This window comes from Microcaecilia unicolor, chromosome 5 (genome assembly GCF_901765095.1).
Source record: "Microcaecilia unicolor chromosome 5, aMicUni1.1, whole genome shotgun sequence".
Classification (NCBI taxonomy): Eukaryota; Metazoa; Chordata; class Amphibia; order Gymnophiona; family Siphonopidae; genus Microcaecilia; species Microcaecilia unicolor.
In genome coordinates this window covers 143,947,293-143,963,754 of record NC_044035.1, presented here as the reverse complement: position 1 = coordinate 143,963,754, position 16,462 = coordinate 143,947,293, and the positions used below count along the sequence as shown (strand labels likewise).

At 46.5% G+C, this 16,462-nt stretch overlaps 1 protein-coding gene across 8 annotated transcripts in view; it reads right to left on the bottom strand.

Annotated features, from left to right (window-relative positions):
• The window catches only part of CAMK2G (calcium/calmodulin dependent protein kinase II gamma), a 563,068-nt gene that overhangs the window by 448,781 nt on the left and 97,825 nt on the right, over positions 1-16,462 (bottom strand). The window lies entirely within an intron of this gene.

Here is a 16,462-nt window from a genome sequence, read left to right as displayed (position 1 = left end):
ACAACAATTGCCTCACCACTCCCAAACTCTACCCACTGCAACTGGAAAAAAGCACAGCAAACTACTCCTACTCCCACAAATGGTCCCCTCATCCCCACCCCCAGGAAACTGCGCACTCCCCCCCCCCCCCCCCACACCAGCTACCCCCCACAGGCACAACACAAAGAGCACACACACTACATTCAACAGATACAAATACACCAAACATATAGAGGGATTACAAATAATTCCCTAGCTGCAATATACAGCATTTTAAGTTATTCAGATATACACTGGACTTCCAAGGACTACAGAAGCCAGTGCAGAAATCTGAGTCAGGGTACAGACCTGGTGGCTTGTTTTATTTCATTATTTTTTTTAAATATCACCCTTCTTGTCAGTGCATATGCCTATCACCGCTCACACTCTGACAGAAGAGGCTTATCTGGCAAATAACATGCAGATTCTGCAGATTACTGCTGCATTTTTTAACACGACAGTAAGTTGCATATTCACTGCTTACTGCATAGCTGCAGAATTTTTTTTCTTGTTAATTTTGCCATAGAAGCCACATGCTGAGCCATGGGCATGTGGCTTTACCGCATTGGCTTTCTGCATCATCCCCACATAAAATAAAGATAAATATAACTCTTAACACAGATATACACATACATATATATGAACATGCACAGATCTACCAACCCAGAGATACATGTGCACAGAAAAAGCACTGACAGAAGATATGTGCGCTTGTGGCTCTCCACCCCCCCCCCCCCCTCCAAAAAAAAAAAAACACACACACACACACAGGGGTTGGACAGAATTCCATAAGACATGTTCTACAAACTTTCTCCACTTCTTTTCTTCTTACTGCTTCAGCTTTCGTTCATTGTTTGTTTTAGGAGTGACATTTGGCTATGTTGTGGTGATGGCTCCCATTCTGGCTCAATGTGCCCAGCATTTCTGGCAGACTATTTGTTTTGCCTGTTAATCTTTGTTTTATAAGCTATTAATTACGTAAACCTCACTGAGGTCACAAAGAAAATAAAGACAGCTCAGTTCCCACGGGTGGATTGGGGAGATAGCATGATCTCAACCAACACCAGCCACTGAGTGAGCATCTAATAAACATGATGAGAGGTGACCAAGCCACAACATTTCAAGTCCAACTGTTTACCTTTTATTTTTTGGCTTCAAAACAGAAACGTGTCGCTCGCCAGATTGCTCGCACTGGAGATGGGAAATTCGAGTCAGCACTATCTAGGATATTTGCAGGGCTTCTGATTTTAGGTTTTAACCAATAAAATATCACCAACACAAACAAAAGGCATTTATTGGATAAAACACTGAAAACCCCACTTTCCCTAACATTGTCTCACCAAACCCCTTGGAGCTACTTCTGCAGATTCCTCCTCAACTCCACAAATATATGTATTTCATTCCACAAGGAAAAAAAAAATTACCCAGCAATAGCACCTGAGACAAGAAAACCTTGAAAAACATATTTATACACCCTCAAAGGACCCTTAATTAACTATACAGTGGAAAAATAAGTGTTTATTTTCCAAACACTCAATAACAGAAGCACTAGACACAGTGACCGCGAGCCTCATGCAGGCACTGGTGCACCTTGCATGAATCCGGGCAACACAAACAAGGTAAAGTGGAGACCTTAGCTAACAGCCAACCTTGGTGATGGTGTCTACCTGGACCTTACACTGTAGCCCCCAGCCATTATTGGGGCAATTCTATAACATAGGTGCTTACATTTCTATGCACACCTAAGTCTTTAGAATACTAGCATTTATGCATTAAATTCCAGCATAGTGCTTAAGTGCACTTCTGCAAATACCCACTTAACTTACCTAGCACTATCTGTAAAGAGGTGACTATATGGGCAGGACATAGGCGGAGCTTCCACTCACACACCTAAATTACACAATACTGTAAGTTATATGTGTCCCTGCTGCACTTAGGTACGTTCTATGGTTGGTCTAAGCACAAGTACCTACATTTTAAGCTGATTACTATCCAGTTATGCTAGTATTTCTATAATAGAAAGTGGGCACCTACTATCTGTAAGGATATAGGCTTCTAATGTATGTCCTCTGAGCGCCTGGAGATGCCCAGTTATAGAATTGCCCCCCCCCCCATACCTCTAAGATAGAGGGAGCATCACTCTACACCAGTGGTTCTCAACTCAATCCTCAGGACACAACTAGCCAGTCAGGTTTTTAGGACACCCACAATAGTGCATGCAAATCTCTCTCATGCATAGTCATTGTGGGTATCCTGAAAACCTAACTGGCTGAGTGTGTCCCATGGACTGGGTTGAGAACTCCTGTTCTATACCAAGACTAAATTCCACTGGGTGGTTATTGGGGAGTGGTCAAGATGGCACCTACACTCTGAAAGCTGCGAGGTCACATTGTTTGGACTGCCAAAAGTTTCTGGGTTTTTCCTATTATGCCTCATACCAAGAGAAAGGGGACCGTCAAGGCTTTATAAATTGCCTGGAGAGGTGTGAGTTCAGAGGCCTCAACACTATGGAGGGACGGTGATGGAAGAAGACATGGGGAGGATTCTTGGGCACGCTACAGCCAACAGCAACTACTACTACTACTCTACTACTATTTAGCATTTCTATAGCGCTACAAGGCATACGCAGCGCTGCACAAACATAGAAGAAAGACAGTCCCTGCTCAAAGAGCTTACAATCTAATAGACAAAAAATAAATAAAGTAAGCAAATCAAATCAATTAATGTGGACGGGAAGGAAGAGAGGAGGGTAGGTGGAGGCGAGTGGTTACAAGTGGTTACGAGTCAAAAGCAATGTTGAAGAGGTGGGCTTTCAGTCTAGATTTAAAGGTGGCCAAGGATGGGGCAAGACGTAGGGGCTCAGGAAGTTTATTCCAGGCATAGGGTGCAGCGAGACAGAAGGAGCGAAGTCTGGAGTTGGCAGTAGTGGAGAAGGGAACAGATAAGGTAAAATTATGTATAATCATACCTGATAATTTTCTTTCCATTAATCATAGCTGATCAATCCATAGACTGGTGGGTTGTGTCCATCTACCAGCAGGTGGAGATAGAGAGCAAACTTTTGCCTCCCTATATGTGGTCATGTGCTGCCGGAAACTCCTCAGTATGTCGATATCAAAGCTCCATCCGCAGGACTCAGCACTTAGAGAATTACACCCACGAAGGGACACTCTGCCCAGCTCACCACCGCCGAAACGGGGGAGGGGAATTAACCCAGCTCATCCCCACACAAGTGGGGGAGGGGAATCCGTCCAGCTCATCCCCGCGGAGCGGGGGAGGGACACCACACCCGCCGATGCGGGGGGATCTGGCTTATCCTGCAACCGCAACCGCGGGAGGAGCTGACTGACCCTAACACCGCCGAAGCGGGAGGGGTACAAAGCTGCCCTACAGCCGCACGAAGCGGGAGGGAGTGCCGGCAGAATTTTAAGTCTCAATCCAGCCCCGTAAAACGGAGGGGAGAGGAATGCAGCAGCTCACTGTAACACAAAGTCGTCTCAACTCTTGAAGAATCCAAGTGAAAGAAGAACTTGAACAAGAAGTCCTCCTGAAGTAACTGAAGGCTAAACTTGAACCTAAAATTCAACCAGAATATAAACAGTACAGATATCTGGGAGGGGCTATGGATTGATCAGCTATGATTAATGGAAAGAAAATTATCAGGTATGATTATACATAATTTTACCTTCCATATCATCAAGCTGATCAATCCATAGACTGGTGGGATGTACCGAAGCAGTACTCACCCAGGGCGGGACATAGAAATCCCTGACCTCAACACTGAAGCTCCAAACCGGGCCTCCGCCCGTGCAGCCACAGTCAAACGGTAATGCTTGGAGAATGTATGAGCCGAAGCCCACGTTGCCGCCTTGCATATCTCTTCCAAGGAGACGGATCCGGCCTCTGCCATCGAGGGCCGCCTGAGCTCTCGTGGAGTGAGCCTTCAGCTGGATAGGCGGCACCTTCCCCGCGGCCACATAAGCCGCTGCAATGGCTTCCTGGACCCATCTTGCCACTGTAGGCTTAGCAGCCTGCAGACCCTTACGAGGACCTGCAAACAGGACAAACAGATGATCCGATTTCCGGAAATCATTGGTCACTTCCAAGTATCTGATGATGACTCGTCTCACATCCAGATATTCAAGAGCGGAGTACTCCTCTGGGTAGTCCTCCCTACGAAAGGAAGGGAGACAGAGCTGCTGATTCACATGGAAGCGAGAACCAATCTTGGGCAGGAAGGAAGGCACTGTGCGAATAGTCACTCCTGCCTCAGTGCACTGCAGAAAAGGCTCTCGACATGAGAGCGCCTGGAGCTCGGAAACTCTTCTGACTGAAGTGATAGCCACCAAAAAGACTGCTTTCAACGTCAGGTCTTTCAGAGATGCCCTCGACAAGGGTTCCAAAGGCGGCTTCTGCAATGCTCTTAGCACCAGGTTGAGATTCCACGCAGGCACCACTGAGTGCAGAGGAGGGCGCAGGTGATTAACTCCCTTGAGAAAGCGCACCACATCTGGCTGCGAAGCCAGGGAAGCACCCTTCAGGCGGCCCCTGAAGCAAGCCAGAGCCGCTACCTGGACTTTAAGGGAACTGAGCGACAGGCCTTTCTCCAGACCTTCTTGCAGGAACGCCAACACTGAAGAAATTGGAGCAGTGAAGGGAGAAAGTGAGCCTGCTTCACACCATGCTGCAAAGATACGCCAAACCCTGGCGTAAGCAGTAGAAGTAGAGCGCTTCCTCGCTCTCAGCATAGTGGCGATGACCTTGTCTGAGAAGCCCTTCTTCCTCAGACGCTGCCGCTCAATAGCCAGGCCGTAAGACCAAAGGGAGAGGGATCCTCCATCACCACGGGACCCTGATGTAACAGGCCCTGCTCCACTGACAGCCGCAGAGGATCGTCGACTGAGAGCCTGAACAAGTCCGCATACCAGGGACGTCTGGGCCAATCCGGACCCACCAGGATTACCCGGTCTAGCACCCTGCCCAACATGGGCCAGGGCGGGAACACATAGAGGAGCTCTTGTGTCGGCCACTGTTGGAGAAGAGCATCTACTCCCAGGGATCGAGGGTCCCGTCCTCTGCTGAAAAAGCGCGGCACTTGGCCATTGGCCGATGACGCCATCAGATCTAGGCTCGGCTGGCCCCAGCGCTTCGTGATGTCCAAGAACGCCTGAGCAGATAGTTGCCACTCTCCGGGCTCCAAGGTATGGCGACTGAGAAAGTCCGCCTTGACATTCATGACTCCGGCAATGTGGGCCGCTGAAAGCTGCTCCAGGTTCGCTTCCGCCCACTGGCAAAGACTCATAGCCTCCTTGGCTAGAGGGGCGCTCTGGTACCTCCCTGGCGGTTGATATAGGCCACAGCCGTGGCATTGTCCGACAGGACCCGTACAGGCTTCAACACGAGTACCGGGATGAACTCCAATAACACCAAGCGAATGGCTCTGAGTTCCAGGAGGTTGATAGACCACTTGCCTCTGCAGGAGACTAGAGCCCCTGCGCTGTCCTTCCCAAGCAGTGGGCTCCCCAGCCCATCAAATAGGCGTCTGTCGTGACGACAATCCACTCCGGGGTCACCAGAGGCAATCCTGCAGACAACTTGTCTGTCTGCGTCCACCAGCTCAGCGCCTTGCGCACTGCTGGGTCCACGGGAAGGCGCACAGCATAATCCTCCGACATCGGAGTCCAGCGCAGCAGCAGAGATAGCTGTAGTGGTCTCATATGAGCCCTGGCTCAGGGCACTACTTCCATCGTGGCCGTCATAGAGCCCAACAGCTGCACGTAGTCCCAAGCCCGAATAGGAGAGGCTACTAGGAACTAGTCCACCTGAGCCTGAAGCTTGACAATCCGATTGTCTGGCAGGAACACTCTGCCCACTTGGGTGTCGAATCGAACTCCCAGATACACCAGGGACTGAGTCGGGCGCAGCTGGCTCTTCTTCCAGTTGATGATCCATCCCAGGGAGCTCAAAAGAGCAACTACCCAGTCCATAGCTTTGCCGCACTCTGCATAAGAGGGGGCTCGGATCAACCAGTCGTCCAGATAAGGATGGACTTGTACTCCTTCCTTTAGCAGGAAGGCCGCTATGACCCCCATTACTTTGGAAAAGGTCCGCGGAGCAGTAGCCAACCCGAAAGGGAGGGCTCTGAACTGGAAGTGTCGTCTCAGGACTGTAAAACGCAGAAAGCGTTGGAGAGGAGGCCAGATGGGAATATGCAGGTACGCTTCCTTGATGGCCAAGGAAGCCAAGAACTCTCCTGCCTTCACTGCCGCTATAACAGAGCGGAGAGTCTCCATGCGAAAGTGCCTCACTTTCCAGGCCCGATTGACCCCTTTGAGGTCGAGGATAGGCCGGACAGAACCTCCTTTCTTTGGAACCACAAAGTAAATGGAGTAACGTCCCTTGCCAATCTGATTTTTTGGCACCGGAACGACCGCACCCAGGCGGATCAGGTTGTCCAAGGTCTGCTGCACTACCACAGCTTGACCGGAGACTTGCAGGGAGAGAGTACAAACCCGTCTCTTAAGGGTTGGCAGAACTCTAGCTTGTAGCCGTCTCTGATGACTTCCAGCACCCACGCGTCTGAAGTTATAGTGGTCCACTCGCCCAGAAACGAGGACAGCCGTCCTCCAATCTGCACTGGGGCGTGGACCAAGGCCCCGTCATTGGGTACGAGACCCTGGGGGAGGACCGGAGGGAGCACCTCCGGGACGGCGGTCTCTGCGAAAGGAATGCTGCTTGGGGGAGAAATTCCTCTTGAAGGAAGAGGGGGCAGAGGAACCCGACTTGCCCGGGCGGTATGGAGGTATCGGGACGAGTACTAACCCGAGCCCTGACCTCTGGTAATTTCTTGCCCTTAGACGTGCCGAGATCGGGCACGATTTTGTCCAGCTCGACCCCAAAGAGCAGCTTGCCTTTAAAAGGCAATCTAGCCAGGCGGGATTTAGAGGCGTGGTCAGCAGACCAATGTTTCAGCCAAAGCCACCGCCGCGCAGAGACTGTCTGAGCCATGCCTTTAGCTGAGGCTCTCCAGACATCATACAGCAAGTCTGCCAAATAGGCTAAGCCCGATTCCAGGGCCGGCCAATCAGCCCTCAAGGAATGATCCGAGGGGGAAGCCCGCTGCACCATAGTCCGGCACGCCCTGGCCACATAGGAGCCGCAAACTGAGGCCTGCAAACTTAAAGCAGCTGCCTCCAAGGACGACCTTAAGGCCGCCTCCAATCTTCTGTCTTGGGCGTCCTTTAGGGCCGTGCCACCTTCCACCGGCAACGCCGTTTTCTTAGTCACCGCAGTGATTAAAGAATCCATGGTAGGCCACAGATAGGCCTCACGTTCACTCACAGCCAAAGGATAGGCGGGACATAGCCCTAGCCACTTTAAGGCTCGTTTCCGGGACATCCCATTGAGCCGCAATTAAGGTGTGCATGGCATCATGCACGTGGAAGGTTCTAGGCGGGCGCTTCGTCCCCAGCATAATGGCAGAGCCAACAGGGGCTGAGGGAGAGACGTCCTCCGGAGAGGAAATCTTCAAAGTGTCCATGGCCTGTAACAACAGGTTGGGCAAATCCTCTGGGCTAAAAAGCCGCGCTGCAGAGGGGTCATCCGCTCCATCCGAGCGGGGATCTATCTCCTCCAAGGAATCCGCAAAGGATCGTTGGGAGACCTCAGACACGCTGCCCTCATCTACATCGGAGGAGACAAAAGTCCTCCAAGGCCTGGAAATCAACCCGAGGGCGTTTACCTCTGGGAACCTCAACCTCTTTATCAGAAGAGGGAGCAGGGGCAGCGTTTTGCATGAGGAAAGCCTGATGCAGCAGCAAAACAAACTCGTGGGAGAAACCCCCCAGACTGTGCACTTCCGCAGCCTGGGCAACAGCCCTAGACGCACTCTCAACCGGCGCTCACAATAGCGGGGGAGAGACATGCTGCGCATCCAAAATGGCGTCCGGCGCGAAACTCCGTGAAGGAGCCGCGCGGGAAGAACGGCGCTTAACTTTAGCCGCTTTTGTGCCGTCGCCCAAATTAAGGGCGTTCATGGCATTAATGTCTCCAACCTCAAGGGCGGCCCCGAAGAAGCCGTCCGAGCCGCGTGGCCGGCCAAGATGGCGGAGGCGAGGAGCGGGGGATGGGCGTTTATGGCGGGAAAAAACCGCCACGCCGGAGGAACGACCGGGACATTCATCGGTCACTAAACTATCACCCATCAAGGGCGAATCAGGTTGTAAAACCCCCGCATCCCCTCTAGAAGCGCTCCAGCGATCCGGGGAGCGACCCTTGCGCCCTCGCCCTCCGACGCCATTGCCACGAGGAGAAGAATCGGGGAACCCCCTGCCCGCTATAAAAAGGTAAAATTACCTGCTTGCCGCTCCGAGCTGTAACGAACTGGGGTCCCAGTGAGTAGCTGCAATGAACGTTTAAAGAAACGTCGAATTAAACGCCTTTAAAGACGTTTAAAAATATTTTTTTTTTTTTTTTTAAACGGAGCCAGCGGGAGGGGGGAGAAAAGGAGGGACCTGGCACCACCAGGTTTGCACTTGCTCAAAAGAGCCCTCAACCCCAGGCCTCAACAAAACCTAAGGATTAGGCTTGGAGGCCTAGCCAGAGCTGCTGCTGTGTGTGACCACCACCTGCTGAGATAGAGAACATACTGGGGAGTTTCCGGCAGCACATGACCACATATAGGGAGGCAAAAGTTTGCTCTCTATCTCCACCTGCTGGTAGATGGACACAACCCACCAGTCTATGGATTGATCAGCTTGATGATATGGAAGAAGGATTTATCCATGGAGCGGAGTGCACGGGAAGGGGTGTAGGGAAGGACGAGTGTGGAGAGATACTGGGGAGCAGCAGAGTGAGTACATTTATAGGTTAGTAGAAGAAGTTTGAACAGGATGCGAAAACGGATAGGGAGCCAGTGTAGGGTCTTGAGGAGAGGGGTAGTATGAGTAAAGCGACCCTGGCGGAAGATGAGACGGGCAACAGAGTTTTGAACCGACTGGAGAGGGGAGAGGTGACTAAGTGGGAGGCCAGCAAAAAGCAGATTGCAGTAGTCTAAACGAGAGGTGACAAGGGTGTGGATGAGGGTTTTGGTAGAGTGCTCGGAAAGAAAGGGGCGGATTTTACGGATGTTGTAAAGAAAGAAACGACAGGTCTTGGCAATCTGCTGGATATGAGCAGAGAAGGAGAGAGAAGAGTCAAAGATGACCCCAAGGTTTCGAGCTGAGGAGACAGGGAGAATGAGAGAGCCATCAACAGAAATAGAAAACGGGGGGAGCGGGGAGGTGGGTTTGGGGGGGAAAATGAGAAGCTCCTAAATAATTAAGCACCAACTGATAGTACCATCTCTCTTAGAGTGGATATATAATGGAGAGATGGGGATGGACCTTTGAATGATGTTTGGACATATCAATGGTGAAGCTATAGGGACTGCCTGCCCTGCTTCTCCCTCCCTTACACTCCCACTTGGTTTTAATGAAATTGAGCATGCGTGAGCTTCGCACATGCTCAATTTCACTAAAATTGAGCAAGTGTGCCATGGCGGGAATGCAGGGCAGGCAGCACAGAACAGAGTATCGCCACAGGGAGACTTCTGCTGGCACGGCTTAGAGACCTCCACCAGCCCAGGTATGTGGGGTTGAAGTGGGGGCACAGAGCAGCAGAGAGGAGAGGCAGAGTATGCCCCCCCCCCCCCAAAAAAAAAAAAGTCAAGATCTGGCTATGCTTGTGTACTCATGGCTCATTGCTTCTGTGAAGATCTTCATGCTCTGCTGGAATTTGAATCAGGGACCTCTTCCTCCATGAAAGAAGACAGGCCCAGAGTAAGAGATTTACTTTCTCTCAAAGTGGGGGATACTCATCATTCTTCCACTGCAGGGATTCTAATGTGTGGCCCTCTGCATTCACTATAGGATCTTAAGACAGGAGACCAGCTTCGTCTTCAAACCATAAGAGACAGAAGAAAGACCTTTCTCTCCCAATTTCAAACCTTCTGACCAGAATACTTTCAGGCTTTGCTGATCAGTACCCTGGATGGTATCACTGTGGCCACTCTATAGCAAATGATTACCACTCACTACAATCAAAACCATGATGCGTTCAAACCTTAGTAAAAGTGTTTAAAGGCCCCTCTACGCATACCTCCACAGCTGTTTAGCTAAGTTGCTTACTTGTAACAGGTGTTCTGCATAGAGAGAAGGGTTAATCAGGCACACAGGCAAGGGACAACATTGCACAGCACCAGGATGGACAAGCTCTTCTCAAACTCATAAACTAGTGTATAGTTCTGAGTGTGTGTGTGTGGCCCTTCCCTATGTACATTGGTGTCCTCAGTTCCAAAGCTCTCAAAGAGGGCAAGGATTGTGTGCCTGATTACTCCATCTGTCAATGGAAAACATCTGTTTCAGTTAAATAAACTTAGCTATCTAGCATGCAGGATGTAATCAAGCAGACAAGCTGGTGACATCCAAGCTCAGGACAACTCTGTTTTATAGATAACTTCTCCATTGTAGAGAAGTGGAATGATTAGATGAGTGTGCAAGAGTTGCACTGAACACAAAGAGGGGTTGTCGAGTACTGCTCAACTATACAACGTGCTCCCTAATTCTTTAAGCCTGCACACTAAATTTCCAGCTAGCCTGCAAATTTGAACAGGCAAGTTATAGAATAAGGTCAGTTGTGAAGGTAACAATTCAAACATTGGCTGTTAATTGGAGTTAAGTCAATTATTGACTATAATTGGCCTTATCACCAATTAGCAGTTATGCGAGTAACTGCCCTTAGTCACTATTCTCTAAGTTGTGCATTCAAATTCCAGAGTACGCAGTTTCAAGGGGGGTGTGGACTTGGGAGGGGCATGGCAGGTCATGAACATGTCAGACAAGTTATAGAATACTAGCATTTACACCAGTCATTGAGCTAGCACAGGTGCTCGCCGCTAAAGTTAGGCATGTAAACGCACACTTATATTCGGGTTCTATGATGGCAGTGTTGCATACAAATGCTGTTATAGAATTCAAGCTTAAGGCACATCATTCTGGTGCCAAAATTTCAGTGACCTTTTTACCCCTGTCTGACTGAGGGCTGGTCTAAACAAGGACCAAGCAACTGCTTTGGAGAAGTCCCACTTGTTCTTATCTACGATGTCTGATTGAACTAGATAGAGATGACTTATAACAGTATTTGATACATGATGTTAGCCAAGCAGTTACAATCCGCTTTGCTACTGGAATGCTACCTATTGTAGTTGAAGGAGATGAAGAAATCTGTGGACTTTAGTACAGAGAATGGAGGGACTTCTCACTTAGAAGCCTGTGTGATTTAAGATAAGGTGTTGGAAACACTATTTCTTCACTCACATGGAAAGGTATGACCACCTTTGACAGAAGTTCAGGAACAGTGCATAGTACCATATAATGAAGAAATTGAATATAAGGATTACACGAGTAAGATATAAAATTCACTAATTCTTTAAACGGTCACTAGAAAAAGTGCCTTCCAAGTCAGATTCTTGAGAGATGATGATGCCATAGGCTCAAATGGAAGTTTCATGAAAGATAAGAAGGACACTGAGGTGTGTCCCCCCCCCCCCCCCCCCGATTCATGAGGCTTCTGTACTGGTGGTTGTAACACAAATAAATGGAGTTTCTTTACCACACCTAATATACCAACTATGAAAAGAGCCCTTAAACAGTGTACAAAAACTAATGTTAAAATATGTAACCAAAAAGGGAACAATTCATAAAAAATATATGGAAATTAAAATGGGTGCAGAGATACCAAGCAGCAAAATTGTTTCATAAAACTAGCTAAGTGCAATAATACTATTAAGCGCCCACCATCATGAGAAAATAATGATAAACTATAAAAGCCATGAATATGCATTAAATAATTATCCATGAAAGAATCATATGACCAACTTGTCCAGTTAGCCTGCATCATAGAATTTCAACGCAACAAAGTTGTGTTCACAAGAGTATGCTGCAAATGGGCAAAGGAAGCTAGAGGTAAAGGAAGGAAATAATTGTGGTGAGCCTTTAAAACTTTAAAGATATTATATCTAGCTATTTTTATTATAAACAATTTTGATTGCTTTTACTTGGCATCTGTACCAATTGATAAACACCAAATATATAAATATATAAAACTACAGCAACAAAACACAGCAAAAATACTTAAAAAGGACATTCATAAAACATCCAGAAACCATGCCTTCCGCCGTTCACAAAATGGTCAAGAGGTAAAACATCCCACAAGGAAAATGCAAATCACCTAACTTATAAGCAATAACCTAACTGCAAGGTAAAAAGGGTCAGCAAACAAAGCCTGTTGAGATGACCACAGATTTTGTCCAGGAACATAAAGTTTCAACAGATTTGTTAAGCAAGAAGGCACTCCTAAAGACATTTGTAGACCAGAACTTGGATATTAAACCGGCTTCTCTACTTTACGGGAAGCCAGTGCAGCTCTCTTTAGGTCAGGGGTCGGCCACACCAAGCCAGTCTGGTTTTCAAAATATTCAGAACTAATATGAATGAGATTGCCTCTGTTGAATGCAAATGTATCTTCTGCATATTTATTTTGGGTACCCCAAAAACATGACTGTCTGGGGGTGTCTCAAGGACTGTGCTGAGAACTTCAGCTTTAGGGGGTTACATGATCTGAATGTTTTTTCTTCCTTTTCATCAGCTTTGCAGCAGAAAGCTGCACTAATTGCCACAGCTTTATGTTGCTTTTGGGCAGTCTGTGAAGAAGTCTATTACAGTAATCGATACATGTTAAAATTAGGGCACGCTCCGTCGACACAACACCTTTTCCCTGAAAATAAGAATGTCATTGGTAAAGCTGTCAGAGTAGAGACACAAAAACAACTGCAGCGACTTGACAATCCATTCTGAATTACTCATCTAGAGCAGGGGTTCTCAAACCTGTCCTGGGAAACTAGCAGCCAGCCGGGTTTTCAGGATATCCTTAATGAATATGCATGAAACAGATGTGCATGCCTGTCATCTCCATTATATGCAAATCTCTCTCATACACATTCATTATAGTAAACTCCAAGTAATTATATATTTCTCAACAAAAATTCTTTATTCAATATCAAAATTTAAAATTCATATAACTCACTCACCTTGCATACTACCCTATATTTAAAATCTTACATTCCATTCATACATACACAATTACCCTCATCTAATTCACTTGTTACATTATATTTCATCTCAAATGCTATGGACTAAACAAACCTTAACATGTTATAACAGGGATATATAGATCAGTTCAAACAATCCATTCACTAAGATCACATAATGTTACTAACATATTAAGAGTTTTATAATTAAAATGTTGTCCCTTTAGTCCGTATCCCTACAAATATTTCTTTGTTCATCGTTCTATACTTGATTTCATATTCTAATCTTTTTCAGTGATGCAGTAAATCTTCTCCAAATGACCTGTGTACTATGCGTGCTGCATATACTATTTACTATTACTTCCCCTTTTCAACTGTAAATTCCAAAGATCCATTCATTCAGGTACAAATAGCAGCTGCTCCTTTCCCTCCTGGTTACCTCCGATGCCTATAGCAGAATCCACTCCATATGTTAAAACCTGACACAGTTCTATGTTTCGCTCAAGGTGTCCTCAGGGGTTTAACTACATCAACATACTTCAAAAGCAGCCAATGAATGAATCCAACAATCCTGAATATACCCTTACTCTCCCTTATGCCTAATCATATAATTGCATACCGTATCCATACTGCCTCTAATTCACAGTCACAAATCCAGGGAGACCTCTGACAGGTTATGGGAGCAATGGAGCAGGTATGATCTGAACGCCGAAGCATGCTCATTACTTATCCAAAACCCAATTGACAGAATACTGTCATTAGGAATATCCTGCAAACCTGACTGTCTGATAGTCTCCCAGTTCAGGTTTGAGAACCCCTGATCTAGATACTCCCAAAGACCTCACAACATGAAAGAACATAAGACCTGCCATACTATTCTAGAAGATTCTATATTGGAAAAGACAAAGGATGACTTTTACTGATCTCGTTACTTCTTGAACAAGACCTTAATGCTATATTGAAATTATATTTTTGTAACTCTCAGTCTCTATTTTATAGTCATAGAGTATGGATTTATCCAGATGTCACTAAGCCTACTCAAGATAAAAGGAAGAAATTCCTTTTAAAAACCACTACTTTCTGTTGGCTTACTCCGTAAATGTATGGTGCAATATTTGGAGTTAAGTATGGCTTTTTTTTTTTTTTTTTTACATTCTAGAGCAATTGAGCACCTTTCTGGACCTGAAAAGATCTCTGGTGCAACTACAATACCTACTAGTTACATTGGAATTAATAATGTTTTGTGGTATATTCACGTCTTGGCATTGTTTGAGGTCATTTTATTTTTCTGGTTTTTTTTTTTTTAATTATTATTAACCTCCTTATCTTACTTGCTCACTCCCCCCTTTTTATTAAGTGGTGTAATGAAGAGCTCTATCTTTAATCTTAAAGAGTATTTTTTCCTCACTGATAACTGTTTTTACTCAATTTCTGTAACAAGTTAATATTTGTATATATTGTTTCAAAACTTGATAAAAATATTAAAAATTAAAATAAAAAAAAAGCTGCCACACTGGGCTAGAGAACTCCTCTGTCTAGACCAGCATCCCCCGATCAGATATACTCCCACCCTGGAGTGCTACACTACCGAGTAATGCCGACACCTAATGAGCTACAGTTTTTCCATTGGGGTAGGGGGGGCGGGTGCTGTGAACTCAGTTCATTTGGATACACGTGTACTTTCAAACAAGGGTAAAACTGCTATGCTTACAGCAGTGGTTTACTTTGGCACTGGCACAGATTTTCTGTGCGCTAATATTATGTCTAATGCAAGAATAATAATCTGCTCTAAGTAGTAAGTGTCCTCCCCAGGACCTTTAGAATGGGTGCAACACACAGCTAATTTTACCAACTACCCAGGTCTAAAGAACCAAAAATTGTATAATACTGCACAGTATGACCCCACACAAACCCAGGCTACTCTTATGTCAACCTGCTAGCAAAATGCTGTTAAGTGCCAAGTATAACCAGAAATTTCACACCCTGGGTGACTAGAAAAATTCAGAAACTATCAGGAGCACTGAAGGACCAAGAGGAGATTCGTTCAAAGTCATTATTAGAGAGACCCTCCTCCCCCCCACCAAAAAAACGTTTATATAGGGGGAAAGAGGGCAATGACCTCCAATAATTTATATGGCACCACTAGACTATGGAGTGCTATATGAAAAATCACAGAAAATCTTGTCTGGGTCATAGACAGGAGGGTATTTTTACACTGAGATGTATTTTACTGTGTGCTTAATATTCATGTCAACTGCTTTGGAGCAGCTATAATACAAGTGGTATATCAAAGGTAACCACCATGCAATTTCTCAGAGACCTGAGCACATGGAGGTTAAGTGACTTATTCTAAGTCTCAGTAACTGACAACCGAAGACCTGGACCAAGGATTGAGGTTTGTGGCTCTGTGCTTTCAATCACTATGCCACCTTAAAAGCTGTATCCCCCTCCCATTAAAATTCACAGATACATAAGACCTCTTGGCTTTCCCAGGAATTTCTCCCTCTCCCCCCCCCCCCCCCCCCCCCATTTCTTGACATCACAATCAGTAGCCTAGTGGTTAGTGCAGTGGACTTTGATCCTGGGGAACTGAGTTTGATTCCCACTGCAGCTCCTTGTGACTCTGGGCAAGTCACTTAACCCTCCATTGCCCCTGGTACAAAATAAGTACCTGAATATATGTAAACCGCTTTGAATGTAGTTGCAAAAACCTCAGAAAGGCAGTATATGAAGTCCCATTTCCCTTTCCCCTCACACTCATCCTCCTTTCACAACAAATGCATGTGTTAACACCTGTTTTCTAAAGCAAATACCACCTGCTCTCTGCAGGAATGGAGGTTTGCTACCAAATCTCAGGAGAGATCCCAATCCCCTCCCTGCCGATTAGACTCAAACTCTAGTCCTCTTGACACCCTATGGAATTCCTTAACTGGACACAGCCCCACATCTCAAACAAAAGGGCAACAATCTCTCAATTTGCAACAGATGCCATGAAAGCGATCTGGCATCTCACAGCAAACTCACCAATGTCTATGAAGCATGTATAAACAAGCATGCCACTCCCAGCAGAAAGCCCAGATGAGAAGCACACATATTTGATAAGCATTTATTTTATTGCCGCAGTGGCCAGGCTGATACCAGAACATTTCAAACAGGAAACAAACTGGAATCAAACAATTTATAACTTGAAAAAAGAAAACTATTAAGGTGAAAGGAGGCCAGCAGCCAGCCACCTGCCACCCCCCCCCCCCCCCCCCCCCCACTACTGTGAAAAGGATCTTTTAAGTGCACACAGTGTCTCAGACCCATGGGAGAGAG